This window comes from Lissotriton vulgaris, chromosome 7, assembly GCF_964263255.1.
Source record: "Lissotriton vulgaris chromosome 7, aLisVul1.2, whole genome shotgun sequence".
Classification (NCBI taxonomy): domain Eukaryota; kingdom Metazoa; phylum Chordata; class Amphibia; order Caudata; family Salamandridae; genus Lissotriton; species Lissotriton vulgaris.
This window is the reverse complement of record NC_141695.1, coordinates 1,061,389,478-1,061,409,832: the sequence shown is the minus strand read 5'-3', so window position 1 is coordinate 1,061,409,832 and position 20,355 is coordinate 1,061,389,478. Positions and strand designations below refer to the sequence as shown.

Sequence of the window (20,355 nt, the reverse complement as noted above, 5' to 3'; positions counted from 1 at the left end):
AAAGAGTAGGCCTGGTATTACGGACAATCGTTGATGTAGCAAAAATATCCAATTGGGTGTCATGGATGGTTGCTGCTAGAGCTTTGCATTGGCAGTCACATCGGGCTGTCGTTGCTGCAGAGCAAAGTGTAGATCTCGGTTACTGGTTGTTGCTGGCAGTCCCTATAGTGCGAAGAGTCATGTTCACGGGAGCTTCGCTTTGGCATTCATCGTGGGCCGAAAGATTTCAGCACAAACTGGTCCGTTTGAGGTTGCGAGAAGCCCAAGATTTCAGGACTTCTACTTTTCCTCACAGGGTTTAGGACCCCGAGAGGCACCACTTGGGGATCAGGAATTCACTCCAGCAAAGGCCAGTAGGTTCAAGCAGGTCCAGTTGCAGGTCCAGTATGGCAGGTCTGCTGAGCAGTTGCAGAGAGGCCTCTGGAGCTTGCTGTGTCACTGTAGCTCAGAACAGACTCTTTGTGTCACTCTGGTAGTCATAGGATCTAGCAGCAAGGCAGGACTCAAGCAGCAGGCAGTTCCACTAAAGGTGCGAGGCAAGCTACTAGCAGCAGGGCGTGCCTCTGGTAACAGCAGGGAAGTCTTCTGAGATACAAAGCAAGCCTCAAGCAGCAGGGCAGTCCTCTGAAGTACAAGACAGTCCTTATGGGACCATGACCACAGGTCCAGGAGTGAAGTGCAGAGTTGGTCTGAGGATCCAATATGTAAACTGGGGCCATCCTTTGAAGTGGGAGAAAGTTCTAAACTTTCCACACACCTGGTTCTGGAAATTTTATCACCCCCTGCTCAGGCTCTAAGAGGTCTAGGATGACAATAGACTACAGTCAAGTTCTTTGTGAGTGCGCTGAAATGTAAGGACAGGGACAGAGGGACAGGGACAGACTAATTTGCATATAGCCAGGTTCTGAGCTGGGATGGTGCAGTGAGCTAAAAAACGGTGATGGATCAAGCCCTGATCTGTTGACTGGGTAGGAGTATTCTGCTTAATTCAAAAACTCTGTCCATCACCACCCCCTTTTCTGAATCGTTTTGTCCACCATAAGCGTGGAAGGGTATACTCAGATGTGAGTCCCTTGCTCATTGCACCATCAGGATTCAAGCAAGCCGGGCCGATGACGGCTGTAATGCCAGAAACCGGTCCCCGGAAGCTTGTTTCCTTCCCAGTGAAAGAATTGGCTTGGTAGTTTGGTTTGCCCTGTTCCCATGATGCACTGGGACAGGGACAGACTAATTTGCATGTAGCCAGGTTCTGAGCTGGGATGGTGCAGTGAGCTAAAAAACGGTGATGGATCAAGCCCTGATCTCTAGACTGGGTAGGAGTATTCTGCTTAATTCAGAAACTCTGTCCATCACCACCCCCTTTTCTGAATCGTTTTGTCCACCATAAGCGTGGAAGGGTATACTCAGATGTGAGTCCCTTGCTCATTGCACCATCAGGATTCAAGCAAGCCGGGCCGATGACGGCTGTAATGCCAGAAACCGGTCCCCGGAAGCTTGTTTCCTTCCCAGTGAAAGAATTGGCTTGGTAGTTTGGTTTGCCCTGTTCCCATGATGCACTGGGACAGGGACAGACTAATTTGCATGTAGCCAGGTTCTGAGCTGGGATGGTGCAGTGAGCTAAAAAACGGTGATGGATCAAGCCCTGATCTGTTGACTGGGTAGGAGTATTCTGCTTAATTCAGAAACTCTGTCCATCACCACCCCCTTTTCTGAATCGTTTTGTCCACCATAAGCGTGGAAGGGTATACTCAGATGTGAGTCCCTTGCTCATTGCACCATCAGGATTCAAGCAAGCCGGGCCGATGACAGCTGTAATGCCAGAAACCGGTCCCCGGAAGCTTGTTTCCTTCCCAGTGAAAGAATTGGCTTGGTAGTTTGGTTTGCCCTGTTCCCATGATGCACTGGGACAGGGACAGACTAATTTGCATGTAGCCAGGTTCTGAGCTGGGATGGTGCAGTGAGCTAAAAAACGGTGATGGATCAAGCCCTGATCTCTTGACTGGGTAGGAGTATTCTGCTTAATTCAGAAACTCTGTCCATCACCACCCCCTTTTCTGAATCGTTTTGTCCACCATAAGCGTGGAAGGATATACTCAGATGTGAGTCCCTTGCTCATTGCACCATCAGGATTCAAGCAAGCCGGGCCGATGACGGCTGTAATGCCAGAAACCGGTCCCCGGAAGCTTGTTTCCTTCCCAGTGAAAGAATTGGCTTGGTAGTTTGGTTTGCCCTGTTCCCATGATGCACTGGGACAGGGACAGACTAATTTGCATGTAGCCAGGTTCTGAGCTGGGATGGTGCAGTGAGCTAAAAAGCGGTGATGGATCAAGCCCTGATCTGTTGACTGGGTAGGAGTATTCTGCTTAATTCAGAAACTCTGTCCATCACCACCCCCTTTTCTGAAACGTTTTGTCCACCATAAGCGTGGAAGGGTATACTCAGATGTGAGTCCCTTGCTCATTGCACCATCAGGATTCAAGCAAGCCGGGCCGATGACGGCTGTAATGCCAGAAACCGGTCCCCGGAAGCTTGTTTCCTTCCCAGTGAAAGAATTGGCTTGGTAGTTTGGTTTGCCCTGTTCCCATGATGCACTGGGACAGGGACAGACTAATTTGCATGTAGCCTGGTGCTGAGCTGGGATGGTGCAGTGAACTAAAAAACGGTGATGGATCAAGCCCTGATCTGTTGACTGGGTAGGAGTATTCTGGTAAATTCAGAAACTCTGTCCATCACCACCCCCTTTTCTGAATCGTTTTGTCCACCATAAGCGTGGAAGGGTATACTCAGATGTGAGTCCCTTGCTCATTGCACCATCAGGATTCAAGCAAGCCGGGCCGATGACGGCTGTAATGCCAGAAACCGGTCCCCGGAAGCTTGTTTCCTTCCCAGTGAAAGAATTGGCTTGGTAGTTTGGTTTGCCCTGTTCCCATGATGCACTGGGACAGGGACAGACTAATTTGCATGTAGCCAGGTTCTGAGCTGGGATGGTGCAGTGAGCTAAAAAACGGTGATGGATCAAGCCCTGATCTGTTGACTGGGTAGGAGTATTCTGCTTAATTCAGAAACTCTGTCCATCACCACCCCCTTTTCTGAATCGTTTTGTCCACCATAAGCGTGGAAGGGTATACTCAGATGTGAGTCCCTTGCTCATTGCACCATCAGGATTCAAGCAAGCCGGGCCGATGACGGCTGTAATGCCAGAAACCGGTCCCCGGAAGCTTGTTTCCTTCCCAGTGAAAGAATTGGCTTGGTAGTTTGGTTTGCCCTGTTCCCATGATGCACTGGGACAGGGAAAGACTAATTTGCATGTAGCCAGGTTCTGAGCTGGGATGGTGCAGTGAGCTAAAAAAACGGTGATGGATCAAGCCCTGATCTGTTGACTGGGTAGGAGTATTCTGCTTAATTCAGAAACTCTGTCCATCACCACCCCCTTTTCTGAATCGAAATGTAAGTGTGGCAAGGAACATCCCCTCCTAACCTGGCAAAATGGTCCATACTTTCGACACCTAATCCCCCTCAGTCTCACTGTCTGAGAAGACCACACAAAGGCCAACTGCCAACTATTCAAAGTCATGTGACCCAGGACACAGGCTGCAGGACCCAAATGGTTCGGCAAGAAAATACTAACTGTCTAAGAGTGACATTTTCAGAATTGTGACTTGAAATCCGACTATACCATTAAAGAGGATTCTAAATTACAATTCTTTTGAGACCAAACTTGACTTTTCGACTATATCCAATCAAAAGTGAGTACTTATTAAATGTAATAATGTAACCCAATGTTATCCTATTGAAGAGGTAGGCCTCACAGTAGTGTCAAGGAATTTAGGAGTTTTTTACCACCAGGACATTTGAAACTTAAAAGTACAGGTCCAACTTTTTAAATACACTGCACTCCGCCCTATAACCTTCTTTAGGGCCCACCTTAGGGGAAACCTATATGTATTAAAAAGGGAGGGTAAGGCCTGGAAAATAGTTGATTTTGACAGGTGGAATTGGAAGTTTAAAACTGCACACAGGATACAATGGAAGACCTGCGACCTGTTTTAAAGACCTACTTCAGTTGGGTGGCACAATAAGCGTGGCAGGCCAACTAATAGCATTTAATTTACAGGTCCTGGGTGCATATTGTACCACTATCCTGGGAATATACAAGTACTTTAAATTTGCCAGTCAGGTTTAGGTCAATATTGCCATGTTTTAAGGTGTGAGCACATGCACTTTATGACTGGTAAGCTGTGTTAAAGTGTACAAAATCCTAAAATCAACAAAAACGAATTTCAAAAACAGGAGCAGAGTAGGCAAAATGTTTGGGGGGAGGCCACCCTAAGGGCTGTCAGGTCTACACACTCCATAAGAGTGTATGGGTCTCTCCTGTACACTGTGTTTTTCCCACTACTCCCTTCACATTTGTTTTCATAACACCATAGGAATTCAACGTCCCACGACATAGTCCTTCAAGCTTCTCTTAAGTATGCTTTCACTTTTACACAGCCTTGCTCTTCAAGTATCTCTCCTGTGTGCTATAAGTTCATGTTCTGATCATTCTTATTCATTCACTTCCACCAATTTCAATGTTGCCCTGTCCCAGGGGAACATACATCGGGGAGTATACTCTGGGAAAAAGGCTTTGATCTCATCATATATAACACCTCTTATGTACCAATAGAGGGCACAGTACAGAGATGCAGATATTTGAGTTATTAAAAAACAGCACAATAAAATACATATCTCGAGAAATGCAAGAGAATTCTATTGATGACTAAAAGAACATGATGTCCAAATAGAAGTGCACATTGAGATAAGAAGAAAAAGATAAGATAGAAGAACAAACAAAAGGGGAAGGCAGGACAAGAAAGGGGGGGGGGGGTAAGTGAATCTCTATTCATGATCAAGACTGCCAGGATCCTATGTCAGATGAATCCTACGCAGTCCTCTTATTTAGCTAGTGGGTATTATGTGTGTATTATAGTTTTAACTGCAGGGGTTTTCATTCTGTAAGTACTCATCAAACGAATCCCATAGATGTCTTGAGCTGAGATCTATGTGTAACTTTGTGTACATGATGTTATCCTCACTGTTGGTTGCACAAAGCATGGACCACAATTCTTTGAATGGATGTTGATTTCCACTCCATAAAACCCTCTTTAGTACCTAAGGTTAAAAGTAGGTTAAGAAATAATGAGTTTTAAGCTGATAGGGACGATGACCTTGGAACGGCAGAGATTCCCAATTCAGTTGTCGGAAGGTCTGTCCTAAAAGGTTTTTAGAAAATATCTTGGATCAGAGATTGTATTCTTAGCCAAAATGGTTGGACATGTTTACAGGAGTCAAACGTGTTCCAAAGAATCCACCGCCTCCATGAATTTCCAGTAGATGTTTGTCCTAGATAAGTCTAATTTGTAGAGTTTGGCAGGAGTTCAGTAAGTTTTATGAATGGACCAGAATCTGTATTGTGGAAAAGCCAGGTTGATTTCAGCCAAAAATGGGGACTGCCAGAACTTTACTCATGTTGAATGGTTCAAGGGTTTAGTATGAATAGGTTGCAAGTATGTGGACCATCTCTTTCTCAGACCCTTTCTTATGTTGTCTTTAGTGGGTTCAAGCTATTTGTAGATATGTGATGCTGAGTGACCGGTCTCCTAAAGTTAGGGCGCAACCTGAGAAGATCAATAGTATGGGGTTGGACCAGTTTGCTAATTGCCCTTTTCAATTTTAAAATGTTATAGAATTGTGTCTCAGTAAAAGCAAATTTCATGTGTAATGTGGAGAAAGAAATAGAGTTATCTTGTGTTCCAAAATCCCCATGGTGTTATTGCCTGCATTAGCCCAGATCTCCAAATGTATCGTTTTCTCCTCTATCTTGATTCTATTGCTATGCCAGTAAGAGAATGTGAGGAGCGGATGGATTTATCCTTGTCAAGGATATTTTAAATAGTCTGATGTTTTCAACGGCCAATCTACCTTTGAGGAACCCTGTCTGGGAGGAATATAACTATCTCAATTCTCAACACCATAATTTTTGTATATATTTTATATTCAAGATTTATTAATCTTCACATCCAAATGATCTTTCTCCTCCCTCGGAATGACCACTGTTGTAACTTCGGTGGCTGAACCTGAGATAGTTCCGGAATCTGCAAATATGATGGAAAATAGCTTTCAGAGGATCTACCTCAAGATATTCAAATGATTCATAGAATTTACCCAAGTAGTCAGCGGGTCCTGGACCTTTCTGGTCTTAAGACTGTGGATGGCTTTCAGAATGTCTGCATTTTCAATAGGTGCATTAAGACATAGCCGTTCTTTGTGATTTATGTGTGGAAGAACACAGGAATCTAAGTACTCAGCACATTGTTTTGGGGAAACTGGTTTAATAAAATTGTAGAGGTTGGAATAAAAGACTCGAAATGAGTCAAGAATGCCCTGGGTTGAGGTTACACCCTCCTATGTGTCATTGCTGATGGCTAATATGAGCGACTTAGTTTTAGTATATTTCAAGTAATTTGCCAGTGATTTCCCAGCTCTGTTCCTGGTAAACATTTTGTATGCTAAGGAAATATGGACCCTTTTTGGACTTCTACACTAAGTATTTCATGCCCTCCTATTATTAGCTACATCATTTTGTTAGATCTGCAAAGCCTTTCGTGTAATTAGTTTTTTGTCTACATGTTTAATTTTAGTTTCTAGGTATGCCAATTTTTGGGATATCATTTTCTTTGTGATATTCATACTTGAGCATATTTTCTGCACTAATAGTGCTAAAAAATGTTGTTGTTAAATATTTTTTTATGGATATGAACATTGTGTTTTTTCCTGTTTCCTCTGTGTTTTGCCAGAGCTCTGCGATTGTGTTCTACCTTCCTAGACTTTCTTGCTAACCAGCCTCCTGCAGGAGGCCAGATTTCAAACTTTATTCCCTTCTCCCAAAGGTCACTGTCAGGCACACATATCATGGTGACTTGAGCAGGGAAACAGCACTATAAAAGATGACTGCATCAGCTTTACAGGAGGAGAAGCAGCCACTCCCTCCTATGCTTCCAATGATGCCTGCTTCCAGCATAGTTACTTCTTAATGCAGTCAGCTTGAGGATTGCCAACTTGTTGGGGGGATGGCTGATGAAGTTGCACATATTTGGATCATTATTAAGTATGGGCGAAATTTGCGAATTCGCGATCCGCGAATTCATGCGAAAGCGAACTCGCAATTCGCAAAATTCGCGAATTCGTGCGAATTTGCAAATTTGCTGTTTTTGCCAGTTCGCGAGGGTTTTTTACAAGTTCGGGAACGCAAACTTACTTTTGTGGTCGTAACGGTCGCGACCATGTTGTTTCTACGTGTCCAGACTGTTTGCGACCCTGTGGTTCATCGCAGCCACCCTCCGGTTCATCACTGCCACCCTCCGGTTCATCACTGCCACCCTCTGGTTCACCAATGCCACCCTCTGGTTTGCCACTGCCACCCTCTGGATCATCACTGCCACCCTCTGGTACACCACTGCCAGCCTCTGGTTCATCACTGCTATCTTTTGGTTCATCACCTTGTGGTTCACCACTGCCACCCTCTGGTGGTTGTATGACGATCCATCGCCCACACTGATATCGCGGGCGTTTACATCGCGGCACTAACATCGCAATGGACATCACAGAGGCAATTTTTTCATCGCACGTTGTTGCGACGCAAATGCGGCCATGTCATTGGGTAACGTGTCACATCGCCCACGCTGATATCGCGGGCGTTTACATCGCGGCACTAACATCGCAACGGACATCACAGCAGGCGCAGACTCTCTCAAACTGAGTCCCGCCAAGCCAAGGCCCATGGAAACGCCAAGCGCGCAAAGGATGCTAACTCTGAGAGTGGCCCGCTCTCTCTCGGCGCAGACACGTTCATGAATGCGCCGAGAATAATGGAAAAGAAAAACTGATTCCAAGCCGGAGCTCCCTCCCTTCCCCGGCAGGAGCACCGGTCCCTCGGAGCTCTCTTCCCCGGCAGGAGCACCGGTCTCTCGGAGCTCCCTTCCTCGGCAGGAGCACCGGTCTCCTAGTGACGACCATTCCAAGCCACCGTGCGCACCCGGCACAGTCTGGACACCGGGCCCTCGGAACTCCCACCCTCGGCACAGCTCCCACCTCCCTCTCTCTGCAGGAGCACCAGTCCTTTGGAGCTCCCTCCTCCCTCCCTCTGCAGGAGCACTGGTCCCTCTAGTGACGTGCATCCCAAGCCTCCGTGCGCACCCGGCTCCTTGACATGTAATGGATTTTGGATGAAAAAAGCAACGGCAGCTAAATTATGGGCTTTCTTTTGGTCACGTTGCCAAATATACTCTTGTTAGGATAAATAAGAAAGTGTTCGAAAATGAAAAAGCATTACACGGTCACAATATGCCCACTGAATGAAATAGCTTTTGCCGATATGAGAATTACACTGTTATCTGCTGCAAAAGTATAACAAACCATCCTCTCTGGTATCTATCTACCTTAAGTAATGGAAAGGGTCTAACCAAACTGGGAGGGACCCACATTATCATTTTATGGACCTCCCCTTATCCTTCCCCTCAAAATAGACTTCAAATGTAGGAACATGATTTACACTTTTATGTTACAAAAATGTTGTCAAACTCCTTCCATGACACATTGATGTTCCCCACCATTTGTGAGGAGTGGATGTTTTTATTTAAGAACGGATTAAAGCAATCCAAAAGAAGTATTAACCAGAACATCCTCTACAGCCGCAATGTGTGCATTCAATGATTCTTCCCACTTCCAGCTTGCTTTTCGGGACTCTGCATATGCAGTTTGTTCCAAAGTTAGTATCACAAGTTTGGATGCAGCGCAGGCAACATACGTTTTCGTAACCCTGTTTCTTCCATTTTGCAATCAGGTTTTTATCGGCATATCCTTATCGAATGCAATACTCGTAGACTTCTCTCATTTTCTGGTCCAACTCATCCAAAGTCGGCTCGATGAGCTCCCACCCATCTGGTGGCGCCTTCCTGCTTTGCTTTACCTTGGGCATGTTCCTTTTTTTCCCGCGCCTAGCCGCTCACAGTAAGTTGGATCAACGAAGCCAATTGTGAGAACAGAACCGGATGTTGCTTATTTTACCTTTTTAATAATTAATTGGACACCGCTCGTGCTTGTGTGTTATATTTGTATAATAAAGCCTCGTGCTTGTGTTACACTGCATATCCTCGTGCTTGTGTTTTCAATAAATAATTTGACACCGCTCGAGCTTGTGTTACACCGCATTTTTGTTCCATCTATGCATTCATGTATACATACACCCATCCATCAGCACTCACCCATGCATCCATCCATCCGCCAGCACCCATCCATGCATCCATCCATTCATGCATCCATCCATCCATACACCCATACACCCATCCATCCACCAATAATATTGCCCTTTTAACATAGCATTTTAATGTAATTCGATACATTTCTGTTGGAAAAGCTCGTTTCTGCATTTTTTTTAGCCCGTTTAAAAGACAACTGTTTGCATGTTTGCATTTGTTTTGTGTGACACTGTTTATGAATAAAAGCCCGTTTAAAAGATAAATGAATAAATCCTTGCCCGCAGCCCGTAGCCACTTTAACATCGCATGCGTTGTAATTGCATGCGATGTTAATGGCCTTGCGCGGTCGTAGCATGCGTAGTAATAGCATGCGATGTGAATGACCATGCGATGTGAAAGTCGCGGTGCGATAGCACCGCAATGTTTTGACCCCGATGTGTTGGGTGTTTCCCCCCTCTGGTTCATCACTGCCACCCTCTGGTCCATTACTGTCACCCTCTGGTTCGCCACTGCCACCCTCTGGATCATCACTGCCACCCTCTGGTTCATCACTGCCACCCTCTGGTTCATCACAGCACCCTCTGGTTCACGACTGCCACCCTCTGGTTGATCACTGCCACCCTCTGGTTCATCACTGCCACCCTCTGGGTTGCCACTACCACCCTCTGGATCATCACTGCCACCATCTGGTTCACCAGTCCCACCCTCTGGTTGATCACTTCCACCCTCTGGTTGATCACTGCCACCCTCTGGTTCAAGGCTGCCACCCTCTGGTTCATCACTGCTATCCTCTGGTTCATCACCTTGTGGTTCACCACTGCCACCCTCTGGTTCATCACTGCCACCCTCTGGTTCATTACCTCCACCCTCTGGTTCGCCACTACCACCCTCTGGATCATCACTGCCACCCTCTGGTTCATCACTGCCACCCTCTGGTTTGCCACTGCCACCCTCTGGATCATCACTGCCACCTTCTGGTTCACCAGTACCACCCTCTGGTTCATCACTGCCACCCTCTGGTTCATCACTGCCACCCTCTGATTCAAGGCTGCCACCCTCTGGTTGATCACTGCCATCCTCTGGTTCATCCCTGCCACCCTCTGTTTCATCACTGCCACCCTCTGGTTCAGCACTGCCACCATCTGGTTCACCAGTGCCACCTTCTGGATTATCACTGCCACCCTCTGGTTTGCCACTGCCACCCTCTGGATCATCACTGCCACCCTCTGGTTCACCAGTGACATCCTCTGGTTCATCACTGCCACCCTCTGATTGATCACTGCCACCCTCTGATTCAATGATTCAGAAAAGGGGGTGGTGATGAACAGAGTGTCTGAATTAAGCAGACCGATCTTACCCAGTCCAAAGATCAGGGCTTGATCCATCACCGTTTTTTAGCTCACTGCACCATCCCAGCTCAGAACCTGGCTACATGCAAATCAGTCTGTTCCTGTCCCAGTGCATGATGGGAACAGGGCAAACCAAACTACCAAGCTAATTCTTATACTGGGAAGGAAACAAGCTTCCGGGGACTGGTTTCTGGCATTTCAGCCGTCGTCGGCCCGGCTTGCTTGAATCCTGGTGGTGCAATGAGCAAGGGACTCACATCTGAGTATACCCTTCCACGCTTATGGTGGACAAAATGATTCAGAAAAGGGGGTGGTGATGAACAGAGTGTCTGAATTAAGCAGACCAATCTTACCCAGTCCAAAGATCAGAGCTTGATCCATCACCGTTTTTTAGCTCACTGCACCATCCCAGCTCAGAACCTGGCTACATGCAAATTAGTCTGTTCCTGTCCCAGTGCATGATGGGAACAGGGCAAACCAAACTACCAAGCCAATTCCTATACTGGGAAGGAAACAAGCTTCCGGGGACCGGTTTCTGGCATTTCAGCCGTCGTCGGCCCGGCTTGCTTGAATCCTGATGGTGCAATGAGCAAGGGACTCACATCTGAGTATACCCTTCCACGCTTATGGTGGACAAAATGATTCAGAAAAGCGGGTGGTGATGGACAGAGTTTCTGAATTAAGCAGAATACTCCTACCCAGTCAACAGATCAGGGCTTGATCCATCACTGTTTTTTAGCTCACTGCACCATCCCAGCTCAGAACCTGGCTACATGCAAATTGGTCTGATTCAAGGCTGCCACCCTCTAGTTGATCACTGCCATCCTCTGGTTCATCCCTGCCACCCTCTGTTTCATCCCTGCCACCCTCTGGTTCAGCACTGCCACCCTCTAGTTCACCAGTGACACCCTCTGGATTATCACTGCCACCCTCTGGTTCATCACTGCCACCCTCTGGTTTGCCACTGCCACCCTCTGGATTATCACTGCCACCCTCTGGTTCACCAGTGCCACCCTCTGGTTCATCACTGCCACCCTCTGGTTGATCACTGCCACCCTCTGGTTGATCACTTCCACCCTCTGGTTGATCACTGCCACCCTCTGGTTCAAGGCTGCCACCCTCTGGTTCATCACTGCTATCCTCTGGTTCATCACCTTGTGGTTCACCACTGCCACCCTTTGGTTCATCACTGCCACCCTCTGGTTCATTACCTCCACCCTCTGGTTCGCCACTACCACCCTCTGGATCATCACTGCCACCCTCTGGTTCATCACTGCCACCCTCTGGTTTGCCACTGCCACCCTCTGGATCATCACTGCCACCCTCTGGTTAACCTGTACCACCATCTGGTTCATCACAGCCACCCTCTGGTTGATCACTGCCACCCTCTGATTCAAGGCTGCCACCCTCTGGTTGATCACTGCCATCCTCTGGTTTATCCCTGCCACCCTCTGTTTCATCACTGCCACCCTCTGGTTCCGCACTGCCACCCTGTGGTTCACCAGTGAGACCCTCTGGATTATCACTACCACCCTCTGGTTTGCCACTGCCACCCTCTGGATCATCACTGCCACCCTCTGGTTCACCAGTGTCATCCTCTGGTTCATCATTGCCACCCTCTGGTTGATCACTGCCACCCTCTGATTCAAGGCTGCCACCCTCTGGTTGATCACTGCCATCCTCTGGTTCATCCCTGCCACCCTCTGTTTCATCACTGCCACCCCCTGGTTCTGCACTGCCACCCTCTGGTTCACAGTGACACCCTCTGGATTATCACTGCCACCCTCTGGTTCATCACTGCCACCCTCTGGTTTGCCACTGCCACCCTCTGGATCATCACTGCCACCCTCTGGTTCACCAGTGCCACCCTCTGGTTCATCACTGCCACCCTCTGGTTCATCACTGCCACCCTCTGATTCAAGGCTGCCACCCTCTGGTTGATCACTGCCATCCTCTGGTTCATCCCTGCCACCTTCTGTTTCATCACTGCCACCCTCTGGGTCCGCACTGACACCCTCTGGTTCACCAGTGCCACCCTCTGGACTATCACTGCCACCCTCTGGTTCATCACTGCCACCCTCTGGTTTGCCACTGCCATCCTCTGGATCATAACTGCCACCCTCTGGTTCGCCAGTGCCACCCTCTGGTTCCTCACTGCCACCTTCTGGTTGATCACTGCCACCCTCTGATTCAAGTCTGCCACCCTCTGGATGATCACTGCCATCTTCTGGTTTATCCCTGCCACCCTCTGGTTCATCACTGCCACCCTCTGGTTCACCAGTACCACCCTCTGGATTATTACTGCCACCCTCTGGTTCATCACTGCCACCCTCTGGTTTGCCACTACCACCCTCTGGATCATCACTGCCACCCTCTGGTTCATCACTGCCACCCTCTGGTTTACCACTGCCACCCTCTGGATCATCACTGTCCCCCTCTGGTTTATCACAGCACCCTCTGGTTCACCACTACCACCCTTTTGTTCACCACTGGAGATTATGTGGGGAAAGCAAAGCACACCTTCCCAGCCTCAACTGAGATGAATTCATTTGGGGCTGGTTAATGTGTCACTGAATTTGAGCTTCAAGTCTGGCACCTGCTTCCTTAGCTGTAAGTGCTTCCTGTTGCAGTTGAATTTTTTTACAGGAGCATTGTGCCATACTTGTAGCTATTCTCTGACTCTGCTTTGAGGGTCAGAGCAGGGTCAGAGAATAGTTGCAAGTAGGCAACTGAACTCTGCAGGGGCCCCTCAGGAAGCATTACAGGGAATGGTTACAAATTAGCTTGAACTTTTGCACCTGCTAAGTGCTTTCAGTTTTCCAAAATGTGTTTTTTTGCCATTTCGCGAGATTCGTGGGGCGCAAATTTGTGCAAAATCGAACTTGCAATCCGCAAACTCGTGCGAATTTGCGGATTTCTTTTTTTTGCGTGTTCGCGCTGTTTTTTGCTTATTCAAGGACCTCTTGCAGCGCACCGACCCCGAGGTTGCCCATGCGGTCGTGTATGGGCGCGGCCATCTTGTTTGCATGACGTGTTTCCATTTCCGGGCGCTAGTTGCATGCTCCCGTCGTATGCGGTGCGCGATTACGTGTTCGTGGGCGTTTTTGCGTGCTCGCGGGGGAAATATCGAGCGAACTTCCCCACACGGTCCTCTATGGGCGCGGCCATCTTGTTTTTCATTCACTGCTATGGTTTTGGGCATGCTACCTTTCTATTCATCTTACATCTTTGTAATCCTATGTTTTTCTGAACTTTTTTTTGTTTTTTTTGCTTATTATCTCTCTCTTCAATTTCCTACATCTATATTTTGTGTTTTTTTTTTTACTTTTTGTTACTTTATTACCTACTTTATTTCTTTCGCTCTGTCTTATTTTTTTTCACACCTATTCTTCTTTTTTTCTTCTTGTGCCCAGGACCATGGCTAAGAGACGCGACGAGGGCAAGGGGAAGGGCCCAGCACCCCGTACCCGGCTCCCTTGCGGGCGTTTGAGGGGGAGGAAGTCCAGGCCAGGGAGATCTTCTCTGCGGTGGAGGTGGCCGCCTTGATGGTTTTTCTCCAAGTCCACTTCCCTAAGACCGTGGCAGCAGGTGGGCGGATTGCTTCCGGTTACGGCCTCCGGGAGCAACGTCAGCTGTGGGAGAAGGTGTGCCGGCGCATGTATAAGGAGTCTGGGGTCCGGCGCACCTACGAGCAAGTGACGCACCGGTGGAGTAACATCCTGGACCGGGAGCATGACATGCTCGACCTGCTAGGATTGGAGATCCCTGGCCTTGGTAAGAAGGTATTTAATAACTACTTTTTTTCCTTCTGCTCTGTTATATTTCTAATCTATTTTTTTCCTGAAGAGTACGAATGCTGCTGATTCGATTACATTGCAGGTAAATTAATGTTTAAATATCTTCTGTCATTGCAGGTGCTCGCCTGGTTAATGGCGTTGCTACTATTCTTACTTGTTTGCAACTTTTTAGTCATTTGAGAGCATTACTGCATAATGCTAGAGACAGTAGACTCAAGTCTAGTCCTTCTTTGTACTCCTGCTGCTGCCACTTTGAAGAGATAGTGGTGGATTGATACGTTGAGTATATTATTTATTACTTCTTATAGGACATTTGTTAGTGGTCTGCAATCATGATGACGGACTGTGTCTGTCACGCGACGTCTCGTGCTGCTGAGTGATGGCAGTCGTAGTAGAACCTTTTTGTTGTTGATGTAGTTAGTGAATTACATAACTTTCCTATTAGACGGTCTGCGAATCCTGTAATACTGTACTACTATCCACCTAGTTGACCAGATCAGATGCAATTGATGTTAATTTGTTTCCCCGACATAATTTTAGATTGAGTACAAAGAAATCAAATATTTCCAAAAAACAATCATCCATGTTGCGTTTCTTTATTTCATGATCACCAGCACCTCCCAGGGGCAAGGCGCCGGCGGCGACAGAGACTCCGGTGGCAGAAGGTGGACAGGAGCAGTCCCTTGCAGGCTCTTCTGCTGGCCCCAGTAAGTTGTTCTATTGTTATATTAATACTTATACTTCCCTAACTTTTACAGCTCCTATTCATTACAAACTGGTTCCTAATAATTCTATGTTTTACAAAATAGTCTTTGATCTTCTTCTAATGTAGACTACTTTCTACATTCTTATCCTGCCTCTACCATCACTCTCTGTGCTACAACTATTTACAATTATGAGTCGGTCTGTGTAGGTAGCTAAGCTTGCCCATTCGGCAAACAGTGTGAAACAAAACTCTGATACAGCAATAGCTCTAGGCACTGAGTGCAGTCCTCTGGGTTGCCCTTGCTGTCTATTCCAGTCTTCTTAATGTAAGTGCTTTGACAATTTCCAACAAAAAAATGTCATTGTTTACACCAAGTAAAAGGTAGCAGTTGCCTTCTTGATTTGAGAGGAGCATATCCCATACTGCTAGTGTTTCAGGGACTTTTCTGCACACAAAGAAGTATGGACAAGATAAATAGGACATTGTTGAGGATAGGTGCAGTTCGACTTTCGACATACCTCAGTTTGAACAGAAGTTGAACCCCCAATCCCTTGACCGACTATCTAGAATGTCTGACCAATGATTTTACGACCCAGAAGAAAAGAAGAAGACTACCTCCGAGTCCCGGCCTATCTGAGTCACTGAAACATGACTGCCAAGTGCAGTAGTTCAAGCCTCTCCGCTCACTCACTCGTAAACAAAAACCACACAGTGTTTGTTAGTGTTAAAGTTTTATTTTCAATTAAGAAATGAAAACATTATTTCTTTATTTTTAATAGCGTAGTATTCTGATGGATGAAGATGACGTTAAAGTTTAAACAACATTCCCATGAATGAAATTAGTATGACTCAAACTTAATAATAGTTAACAGACACATGAAATTATTAGAATAACTGTGCGGGAGCCCCCACCTTCTTTAAAGTACTTAAAGTACTGCTGGTGATGACTTAGTAGTAGTTGGTGAATCGTCTGGCAGAAGGGCAATGGAATCTTCTTTCTGTAATGAGAAAAATTGTGTACGTTAAGCAAGCATTCATCAGTTGTCATAAGAAGAAGTGTAGCATTTAATGGACTAAGCATATAAAAGGTTAACACCCTCCCCAAAACCGTTACTTTTTTTCAATCCCAGTAATAAAAAATGTGTTATTTAATATTTTCTTCCATTACAAGACAAAATAGGGGGTTGTGTATGGCATCTGAAAATATGACATGCTTTTCCTACACGTCACAACATCTGATGCGGCACAGATGACCACCAGTGCCGGGGCCAGCAGTGAGGAGGGGTCCACTCTGGATGCGGCGGCGCCAACAGGAGGAGCTGAGGGGGAAGACTCAGCGGCGGCGGACGGTGGTAAGTTATTATACTCCTTACTTATTGGAATTTTTTTGAGTAGGCTCACAAAGGAGTGTATGATGTACTGTACAGTAGTACACAGTACACTAGTATAAGTACACTGTACTGTCAAGAACATTTACTAATTTAGAAGTACTTTTTGGGCTATCACGGAGAAGACAGTCAACCTTGACTTTTAATAGCATTAGCGGCGGTACTTCTCTGGTAACCAATGGCCCCCTCTATTTCACTTCAACTCAGCTGGCAAATTTTTATTGTGAAGCCAAGTCATATCAGATGTAGTTTAGGGATGTGAATAACGAAAAGTTAAAGAAGGGTGAAAAGGAAGGACGAGCGAGTCTTAATATTTATGACTGTAAAGAATGGTTTTGTTGAATGCAATTCAACATAAGAAGACAGCGGTTTCCAAAATATAATGAAAAGGGTGTTAGTTGGTTTTGACAAAAATAAATGTTGGTACATTTGAGACATTAAGAAGAATCATAGACGTACTTTGGAAGCCTGGATGTTATCTTCTTTATCCTCCTCGTCAATAGCAGAGGTGTATGATGTAGTAGAGCAGACGCTGAGTGGATGAAGTATGGCCAGTGGCAGTGCCACCCCTATAGAAAAGTAAGACATTCAGATCCACACTTGCATGTACTGCTTAAAGTACTGCGAGTCTGCATCATCATGGCCTGTGTCTGTATTTCTTGGGTGAAAGCTGAGTGAGCTGCCATTATGGCGGCTACCACAAGTTCACGTACCAGTAATTTCTTTTGCAACACAAGAGAAAAAAAGTTTTTAAAAAAGGCCTTTTTTTAGTACTCTCTGACTATGTATGTAGTAGTGAGTCCACCCATAGTGCTGCTAGTGGAATTCCTGAAACTTCCAGTAATGTCACAGGCTGACAAAGACGGCAGAAAGATACATGCCAAAATGTTATACTGTTACAACAGGTATCTGTGCACACTTCGCCTTTTACAGAGTAAATGCTGTAGGTAATCAAACAACACAACCAATAGACAAACAATGTGGAAGTAGTCTTGATAGAAGTTTTTCTTCAATTCAGATTTTATCCACCACGCCCAGCCAACTCGTGTTTCGTCAGGGCTAGTAGCCCACGACTTCATCAGGGCTCCCGCGGGCAGCGGTTCCAAAGCTATTGCCACAATGGCTATGTGCTCTCAGCCGCTTCTAATTCCGACCCGGCTACCGGGTACTGTGGAGGTTCACAGCATTTACTCTGTAAAAGGCGACGTGTGCACAGATACCTGTTGTATCAATTATATTTGGATCTTGGTCCTAATTGGAGGTTTAGGTTCTTCCTCCTATCCTATCCTATCCTCCTATCTGGGGCACCCTCAAAATAGTGGTTAGAAATTATAAATAACGTCACACACGGGAGGCGCCAGTTGTGGATCGACAATAAAAAAAAACCTGGTCCATTATCTTCAAAATGTTATACTGTGTTTGCTACTTGCTGGTGTTACTGATGCTGGTGTTACTGAGTGTCAACTTTCTGTTGAATTATTTTGACTGTATGTTAAAGACTAGTGGCTACAGTATTTTTCTTTCTTTCTTCATAGATGCTACTCCAAAAAAGCTCACCCGTAAGGAGATGGCTGTCCGGGCCAGGGCCCGTAAGCTGAAGGCTATTTGTGCCGAGTATCGCCGGTTGTGGGCTCGGGAGCATGAGGACACTACAACAACCAGTACATCCTCCTCCACTGCCCCCGGGTCCACCAGCCACAAGCCTTCAGCCAAACGGAGCCGTGGCCCGACAGCCTCCCGCCGCACAACAGCAAAAAACAACAGCTGCCCCCCCCAGAGCCTGGATGGCACGGGTGCGCCACCTCCGAAAGCGAGTGGACTGCCTGGAGCGGTTGTGCGAAAAAACATCAGCGCCAGCTCCGGGACCTCCACAAAGAGCAGCGGGACATGCAGCAACAGCTTGCCAAACTACGCCACTGGAGGAAGTGACTGTAGCTTGCCCCTTTTTTAAAGACTGTTGGGGGGGTGGGATGGGAATTGGGTGTTTGGGAAAGGGGACTTTTGGACTTTTTGACATTGGTTGGGTTAGGGAGGGGGGGTGAGTTCGGGTAATTTATTTTATTGTTGTGCTGAAAACAACACGAAGATATATTTCTTAATAATTATTTTTCTTACAGAATCACAGTATATGCGTTCATATAATATTTTGTGTAGGGGTTGTCGGTGGTTACTGGACGTTTGTTTTCTTCAAACTTACCAGCATGAATGAAACATCTAGTCCTGAAATGTACCAAAATGCAAGTAACCGAGTTAGTAAACTTAGCTGCCCTACTACTGTACTTTACTAGTAGTACTGTCAGTCTCTGCTCTCCTCCCAACTTAGTCCTCCTAGCCCATTATTCTACTACCTCTCCAATATGCTTATCTTACCTGTGATTTGTGTTTGAGAATCGGGGTAGCTCCAGGGCTGGCTGCATTGCAAATGGTGATTAAGGTTGGTTGTTGACTTGAATCCTCGACGGATGCAATATCATTGTTGTGCTGGTAGCAGTAGTGGTACACACTGGCAGTATCAACATATGAAAAAAAGAAGAAATTAAACATTGAGTGGCCTGAGCGTAGCATTAGAAACAGTTCAATAGTACGGTACAGAACAGTGCCCTAAATTGTAGCCTAAGCAGTGCCAACGTAAGGTAAGCATTAAGCATTTGATTGTTCTCGTCGTGTAGGAGGAGAATGTTCTTATCAATCCACGATGGCGCACATTAACTTCTGGTTGCTTTGATCTTATCCTCCCCAGCAAGTGTGTGGAATGTATTGTTGTTGTCAGTCACACCTCAATGAAATACCACACAGCCCGGGGGAAGAGGGTTAGGGTTCTGAAAATTGGATGGGAATGGGGGTTTTTGGGAAGTTTGGTAGAGAGGAAAAAAAACACAGCATGGACAGTCAAACAACAAATGAAGAGAAACAAATCTTTGGATTAGAAGATATTGACAAATCTTTAAAGGGACATAAAGGAAGTGCACTACTGCATGCCAGAAGTTGTTTACTAAATGGATGGTTAGGTTACTGAAAAGCAATGTTCCCTCTAATTTTTTTCCTCTGTGTGCGGCAGTTTAGGGTCTCTGTGCGCTGCAGCCATGGCTATGTGCGCCAGAAACCAGACTGTGCGTGTGTGCAGCGCCAAATATCCCTCCAAACTTTTGTTGAAAATACTGTGCTTTTCAACACCCACGGCGCCACATTAAGGGTCTTAAGGCAGATTTGCAATTTGGATACACAGAGGCTTATGCTTGTTTAAATCCGCTGAGTGACATTAACCATGGTTATGGAATGAGGCTATGTCATCTAGAAGTGCGTTCACACTTTGGTTTTCTTTCGAGGCAGCTATCATTTTGCCCGGCTGTTGCTCCGCTGCTTTTATACGTCGGTGTGGTTACGTCTTTCTGGGTCTCTTGATTTCTGGCCGTGCACCGGCGCTGAAATGTTGCTAATGCACATTCGGTATAGCTGCGGTTTCTCTCCGTTGTCGCCTCCTTTGAAACAACAACTGTCGCCAAAGCAGGGATGAGAAATCCCAGCCTGTGGTTGGCTAGGGCGGTGGGTGGTGCATGAAGTGAAGGCCAAGAGAGGAGTTACAGTGTCACTGGTCCGATCACAAGGTGTTGGTGGATATCTATGGCCTGCCAGCTGCTGTGAGGCATACTGTGGGAGGGGTGGCACCATGCCACCAGAGCTCAGCTACTACCGACAACGGCGCAGTTCCTCTTCATCCCACCTTCACCCTCCACCCTCGGTTCTCTTTTTGGCACTTATTCCCTAATCGGCCTGCCTCCGCCCTGGCTTCTGTCTCATTGTCACCTGTCCCACAAT

The 20,355-nt window shown here is 46.5% G+C and overlaps 1 pseudogene; it reads right to left on the bottom strand.

Moving 5' to 3' along the window:
- Positions 1-8,707: 8,707 nt before the first annotated feature.
- Positions 8,708-9,019, bottom strand: LOC147702925 (protein BUD31 homolog pseudogene; annotated as a pseudogene).
- Positions 9,020-20,355: the final 11,336 nt, after the last annotated feature.